Here is a 7,539-nt window from a genome sequence, read left to right as displayed (position 1 = left end):
CTCTGACATAGATCAATAAGCAGAACAGAGCTACTGAACACAAGCCAGTGGTCCTTGTGTTCAGCTCCTAATTAGGAGGTTAAAGCAGTCTTCCATGTGTGGCGAGGAAAAACTCTGCTCTACACACCACTGACAACACAAACACACTTGGCACTCAGTGTATTTAGGATTCATAATTATATAATTTTATCCATGCTATGAAGGTATGCATTTGCTTTAAAGCTTCATGCATTCTTACAAGCAGTTGACATTTCTACTCTGTGAATCCATTGACTTCCAATAAAGATAACTTGTAAGCAGGCTTGTGTAGGGTGTCAGTTTTAAAATGCGTTCTCCTCATGACTTGGATTTCCTCTATCAGTCTGTCCTTCTCATGTCTATCCCTTCTCTTTCCTGTTGTCTAGGCAACCTGTCCCAGGCGGAGGTGATTGGCCGAGATGCCCTGAAGCTCCTCCCTAACGACCACACCATAATGTTCTCATTGGCTAACGTTCTGGGCAAACTACAGAAGCATGAGGTCAGTCAGCACAGTGAGAAATTGCTTACAATTAATTTACCTCTTATCCAATCCGAACTTCAGATAAGTGCATGTGTGATGTCCAGCATTGAAGTCAATGGGATATCATTTTTTTACCGACTGTATAAAAAAAATGCGTGCACACACGTTTTGTATTACTATTCTTGTGGGGACTAAAGAATTGATTACCATCCAAAATCCAATTTTCGCAAAATCTAACCTAACGTTAACCCCAAATCACTAACCCTAAAAATATACCAAACTCCTAGACGTAAGTGTGTATAAGGTGGAACGTTGTAGATATTAATGTAATGAATACAGGCTAACGTGAATTGAAATTCATTATTCTTAATGTTAAAGGTATGTTTGTTCTACATAATATATTTCTATCTGAGTGTTCTACAACATGTCCTGCTAAAATGTGTGTCTTCGGCTTCACGATAACAAGTCTTTGCACCTCTCCTCTCTCTCTGCTCCATATCAGCGGTGCTGTCCCATCACTGGAGTAAGATGGAGCTGGCGAAAAAGCACTATGGACTGTCTCTGATGCTGTGCCCAGAGGCCCCGGGTACCCAGGACAACATGCTGCAATGCAAACTGGACCAGCTTTACATTGCCAAACCACCCTGTGCCACTCAACTACTGACTGCATGCCACCTACACACACACACACAGATCTTTGAATCATGCTTGAAACTTCCAGTCAAATTTTTGCTATCCCTGTCAAAATAACCGTTTAAAAAAAAGAAAAAACACAGTGGTGTTGGTAAAAAGCTGAGGGGTGGGCATGAAAAAATTCCTAGACAGCGGTAAGAATGCAAGGACTGACCATCCATTATATAAAAAGAACAGTTTTAACTATGTTATGAGTACTCTCGGTGCCAGTCGATCATATTTTCCATGACAACGTTATGAAACATGGGCTGCTTGCAAATTTGGCTCAATATACACTGAACAAGAATATAAAAGCAACATGAAAAGTGTTGGTTCTGTGTTTCATGAGCTTCCAGGAATTGTGTATAGATCCTTGTGACATGGGGCTGTACATTATCATGCTGAAACATGAGGTGATGGCGGCAGATGAATAACAAAACAAAAAGCTTCAGGATCTCATCACAATATCACTGTGCATTCAAATTGCCATTGATCAAATTCAATTGCGGGTCTATAGCGTATGCCTGCTCATACCATACCGCACCTCCACCATGGGGTGGAGTCAGCAAACCACTCACCCACATGACGCAATATACACTGTCTACTATCTGCCCGGTAGAGTTGAAACTGGGAATAAGCACACTTCTCCAGCGTGCCAGTGGCCATCAAATATGAGCGTTTGCCCACTGATGTTGGTTATGAATCCGAACTGCAGTCAGGTCAAGACCCTGGTGAAGACGACAAGCTCGCAGATGAGCTTCCCTGAGAAGGTTTCGGACAGTTTGTGCAGAAACACTTCGGTTGTGCAAACCCACAGTTTCATCGGGTGGCTGGTCTCAGATGATCATGCAGATGAAGAAGCCAGATGAGGTCCTGGTCTGACGTGGTTATACGTGGTCTGCGGTTGTGAGGCTGGTTGGACGTACTGCCAAATTCTCTAAAATGATGTTGGCGGTGGCTTATGGTAGAGAAATTAACATTCAATTAATTTCAGCCCTGCACTCAGGACATTTCAGATAAATAAGCTTTTTGTGCGTATGGAAAATATTTGATGTCAGCTGAAAATGTCCCTGTTCTTCCATGGCCTGCATACTTACCAGACATGTCACCTATTGAGCATGTTTGGGATGTTCTGGATCGACGTGCACGACAGCATGTTCCACTTACCGCCAACAGCCAGCTACTTTGCACAGCCGTTGAAGAGGAGTGGGACAACATAGCACAGGCCACAATCAACAGCCTGATCAACTCTATGCGAAGGAGATGTGTCGCGCTGCATGAGGCAAATGGTGGTCACACCAGTGAAATTCATAGATTAGTGCCTAATGAGAGAGAGAAATAATTATTATATGGAAAATATTAACCTACAGGAATCAAACAAGCTATGTTTGCTTCAATTAGATCCCATTAATGAGAGGAAAGAAATGCAACACTGGCGCCTGTCCATCAGTCCTCGCACATACAGTGCCTTCAGAAAGTATTCACACCTCTTGACTTTTTCCACATTTCAATGTGTTACATCCTGTTTTCTTGTCACTGAACTACACACAATACCTCATAATGTCACAGTCAAATTATATTTTTCAACATTTTTCCAAATGTATTACAAATGAAAGCTGAAATGTCTTGACTCAATAGGTATTCAACATCTTTGTTATTGCAAGCCTAAATAAGCTGGAGTAAAATGTGCTTAACAAGTCACATAATAAGTTGCATGGACTCACTCTGTGTGCAATAATAGTGTTTAACATGAATTTTGAATGACTACCTCATCTCTGTACCCCACACATACAATTATCTGTAAGGTCTTATCTGTAAGCAGTGAATTTCAAAAACAGATTTAACCACAAAAACCAGGGAGGTTTTTCAATGCCTCGCAAAGAAGGGCACCTATTCGTAGATGAGGGCAAATAACAAAAACAGAAAATGAATATCCCTTTGAGCATGGTGAAGTTATTAATTACACTTTGGAGGCTGTATCAATACACCCAGTCACTACAACGATAGAGATGTCCTTCCTAACTCAGTTGTCGCAGAGGAAGGAAACCACTCAGGGATGTAACCACGAGGACAATGATGACTTTAACCTTTCTCGCCCCAGGGTTCCGCTAGCGGAACACCCACAACATTCCGCTGCCTTCGCAGAGCGCGAAATACAAAAAATATTTTTTTGAAATATTTAACTTCCACACATTAACAAGTCCAACACAGCAAATGAAAGATAAACATCTTGTGAATCCAGCCAACATGTCCGATTTTTAAAATGTTTTACAGCGAAAACACAATATATATTTATGTTAGCTCACCACAATAGCCAAACACACAACGCTATTTATCCACCGCATAGGTAGCTTTCAAAAAACCGACAAAATATAGATATAATTAGTCACTAACCAAGAAACAACTTCATCAGATGACAGTCTTATAACATGTTACACAATACATTTATGTTTTGTTCGAAAAATTTGCATATTTGAGGTATAAATCATAGTTTTACATTGCAGCTACAATCAGAAATAGCACCGAAGCAGCCAGAATAATTACAGAGAGCAACGTGAAATACATAAATACTCATCATAAAACATTTATGAAAAATACATGGTGTACAGCAAATGAAAGATAAACATCTTGTGAATCCAGACAATATTTCCGATTTTTTAAGTGTTTTACAGCGAAAACACAATATAGAAATATATTAGCTTACCACAATAGCCAAACACATAACCGCATTTATTCACCGCAAAGATAGCTTTAGCAAAAACCAGCAATAAATATAAAATAAATCACTAACCTTTGGACAACTTCATCAGATGACAGTCTTATAACATCATGTTACACAAAACATTTATGTTTTGTTCGAAAATGTGCATATTGAGAGCTGAAAACCGTGGTTATACATTGTGAAAATGTAGCAACTTTTTCCCAGAATGTCCGGATATATTTCTGACACTCACATAATCTGACCAAAGAACTCATCATAAACTTTACATAAAAATACTTGTTGTATGGCAAATGAAAGATACACTGGTTCTTAATGCAACCGCTGTGTTAGATTTAAAAAAATAACTTTAGTACGACATACAGCTTGCGTTATTGCGAGACAGCGCCCGCTAAAAGGGCGGAGAATAGGACTAAACATTTCACAAAAAATACGAAATAACATCATAATTTCTTCTTACTTTTGCTGAGCTTCCATCAGAATCTTGTACAAGGAGTCCTTGGTCTAGAATAAATCATTGTTTGGTTTTAGAATGTCCTTTTCTCCTGTCGAATTAGCAACCTTAGCTAGCCAAGTGGCGCGAACATGTCAATCTTCTCTCGATGCAAACAACGGAAAACTCCAAAAGTCCTGATAAACATTGAATAATCTGATAAAACTCGGTTGAAAAAACCTACTTTACGATGATATTATCACATGTATCAAATAAAATCAGAGCCGGAGATATTAGCCGTGTATACCGAACGCTTTTCAGAAGGCAATCTGGGGTTCCTTCTCGCGCCTTCGAAGACAATGAAATTGCCAGACCTGTCACTCCAAAAGCTCTTGTTCGACCTCAGATCAAGCTAGACACCCCATTTCACCCCCCACTGCCTGTTGACATCTAGTGGAAGGCGTATGAAGTGCATGTATATCGATAGATATAAGCCAGTTGAATAGGCAGGCCCTGGAACAGAGCCTCGATTTCAGATTTTTCACTTCCTGTCTGGAAGTTTGCTGCAAAATGAGTTCTGTTTTACTCACAGATATCATTCAAACAGTTTTAGAAACTTGAGTGTTTTCTATCCAATAGTAATAATGCAAAGTGTTATTTTTTGGGGCTAATCCAATGCAACACATTATTGCTTACCATTCTCTATATTTTCAAGCATAGTGGTGGCTGCATCATGTTATAGACATGCTTGTGATCATTAAGGACTGGGGAGTTTTTCAGGATAAACTGAATGGGGCAAACTGTAGAGGAAAACATGGTTGTCTGCTTTCCACCAGACACTGGAAGATGAATTTACCTTTCAGTAGGACAATAATCTAAAACATTTCGCTACATTTTCACTGGAGCTGATTACCAAGATGACATTGAATGTTCCTGAATGCCTAATTACAGGTCTGACTTACATTGGCTTGAAAATCTATGGCAAGACTTGAAAATGGCTGTCTAGCAATATTCAACAACCAACTTGACAGAGCTTGAAGAATTCTTTGAAGTATAAAGTGCAAATATTGTACAATCCAGGTGTGCAAAGTTCTTATAGACTTACCTAAAAAGACTCACAGCTGTAATCGCTGCCAACGGTCATTCTAACACGTATTGTTCGTGCCTTCAGAAAGTATTCACACCCCTTGACTTTTTCCACATTTTGTTGTGTTACAAAATGGGATTAAAATTGATTTAATTGTACATTTTTGTCAACGATCTACATAAAAAATTATGTAATACCAACATGGATGAAAAATTCAAATATTTGTAAAAAAAAATATGAAAAACTAAAGAGTAATATATTTTAATTACGTAACTATTCAAAACCTTGAGTCTACTAAATGGTTCCCTTCTTTGCGAGGCATTGCAAAATCTCCCTGGTCTTTGTGATTCTGTGTTTGAAATTCACTGCTCGATTGAGGAACCTTCCAGGTAATCATATGTGTGGGCTATAGAGATGAGGTAGTCGTTCAACAATCATGTTAAACACTATTATTGCACACAGACTAAGTCCATGCAACCTATTATGTGAGTTGTTAAGCAAATGTTTACTCCTGAAGGCATGCCGTAGCAAAGGGGTTGAATACTCTTTGAACACAATACATTTTTACATTTCATTTTTTATTAATTTGGAGAAAAGAAAAGAAAAAAAAACATAATTCCACTTTGACATCATGGGGTATTGTGTGTAGGCCAGTGACACAAAATATCAGTTTAATTAATTTTTAATTGAGACTACCACAACAAAATATGGAACAAGTCAAGTGGTGTGAATTATTTTTGAATGCACTGTTTCTAATGAAGATATTTTGGTGTTTTATTTTTCATATTTATTCGTACAAATATTCACATTTTTGTCAACTTTGATATGAGAGAATATTTTGTGTAGATCGATGACAACAAATTACCATTTAATACATTTGAATCCCTCTTTGTAACACAACAGAATAGGAAAAAGTAAAGGGGTGTGAATACTTTCTGAAGGAACGGTATGCTGATCATCATTACAATTTTGTTATGTTACTTTCAGTTACATTATTTGTCCCTTCCCTCTTATTAAGAGATATGAGTCCAGACAGGTTACTTTAGGACACTTTCTGAATGGACATTTAGTGAACACACACACACTATCAAGACTTCCGCCGAAGTCGGCTCTTCTCCTTGTTTTGTTTTGTCTTGTTCCCTGCACACCTGGTTTTCATTCCCCGATCAATTCATATGTATTTATTCCTCTGTTCCCCATCATGTCTTTGTGTAGGATTGTTTGTGTTGCGTGTATTTTGATATTGTGGATATTGTTACGCGCATTACTTTTTGTCTATGTTCCATGTTTTGGGCACATTTTATGTTACTTTGTGCTGTCATTTTGACCGGAACAAAAGGTGCGCTTGTTCACTACACTCTGCTCTCCAGCACCTAACTTCACCTCCAATACACACACACACACACACACACACACACACACACACACACACACACACACACACACACACACACACACACACACACACACACACACACACACACACACACACACACACACACACACACACACACACACACACACACACACACACACACACACACACTAAAAGTACCCATCAATCAGTTTTTCCAAACTGCCTACTGTAATTCCTAACTTTTTTTCATTCAATTGAGTGTGATGGGAGACTGGGATGTTTTTATTCTAGGCATGAACATATTGCAACAACATGTCTAGACGATAAAAGGCAACACTGATCACTGATGCTTGGCTGCCAAATGTATAATGTAGGTGTCCCCATAGGCCTAATAGGCTATTTATATTGAGGAAATATACACTGCTCCAAAAAATAAAGGGAACACTTAAACAACACAATGTAACAAGGAGGAGCACTGCCAGAGCCCTACAAAATGACCTCCAGCAGGCCACAAATGTGCATGTGTCTGCTCAAACGGTCAGAAACAGACTCCATGAGGGTGGTATGAGGGCCCGACGTCCACAGGTGGGGGTTGTGCTTACAGCCCAACACCGTGCAGGACGTTTGGCATTTGCCAGAGAACACCAAGATTGGCAAATTCGCCACTGGCGCCCTGTGCTCTTCACAGATGAAAGCAGGTTCACACTGAGCACATGAGCACATGTGACAGACGTGACAGAGTCTGGAGACGCCGTGGAGAACGTTCTGCTGC

The 7,539-nt window shown here is 39.4% G+C and overlaps 1 long non-coding RNA gene across 1 annotated transcript; it reads left to right on the top strand.

Annotated features, from left to right (window-relative positions):
• Nucleotides 1-404: 404 nt before the first annotated feature.
• Nucleotides 405-1,498, top strand: LOC139547074 (uncharacterized). The gene is made up of 2 exons (XR_011669334.1): nucleotides 405-517; nucleotides 1,002-1,498. It is a non-coding gene; the product is annotated as an uncharacterized lncRNA (long non-coding RNA).
• The last annotated feature ends 6,041 nt before the right edge of the window (nucleotides 1,499-7,539 follow it).

The sequence above is a fragment of the Salvelinus alpinus genome, chromosome 20 (genome assembly GCF_045679555.1).
Source record: "Salvelinus alpinus chromosome 20, SLU_Salpinus.1, whole genome shotgun sequence".
NCBI lineage: Eukaryota > Metazoa > Chordata > Actinopteri > Salmoniformes > Salmonidae > Salvelinus > Salvelinus alpinus.
Note: the sequence above shows the minus strand (reverse complement) of the source record. Positions and strands in the feature narration are given on the sequence as shown.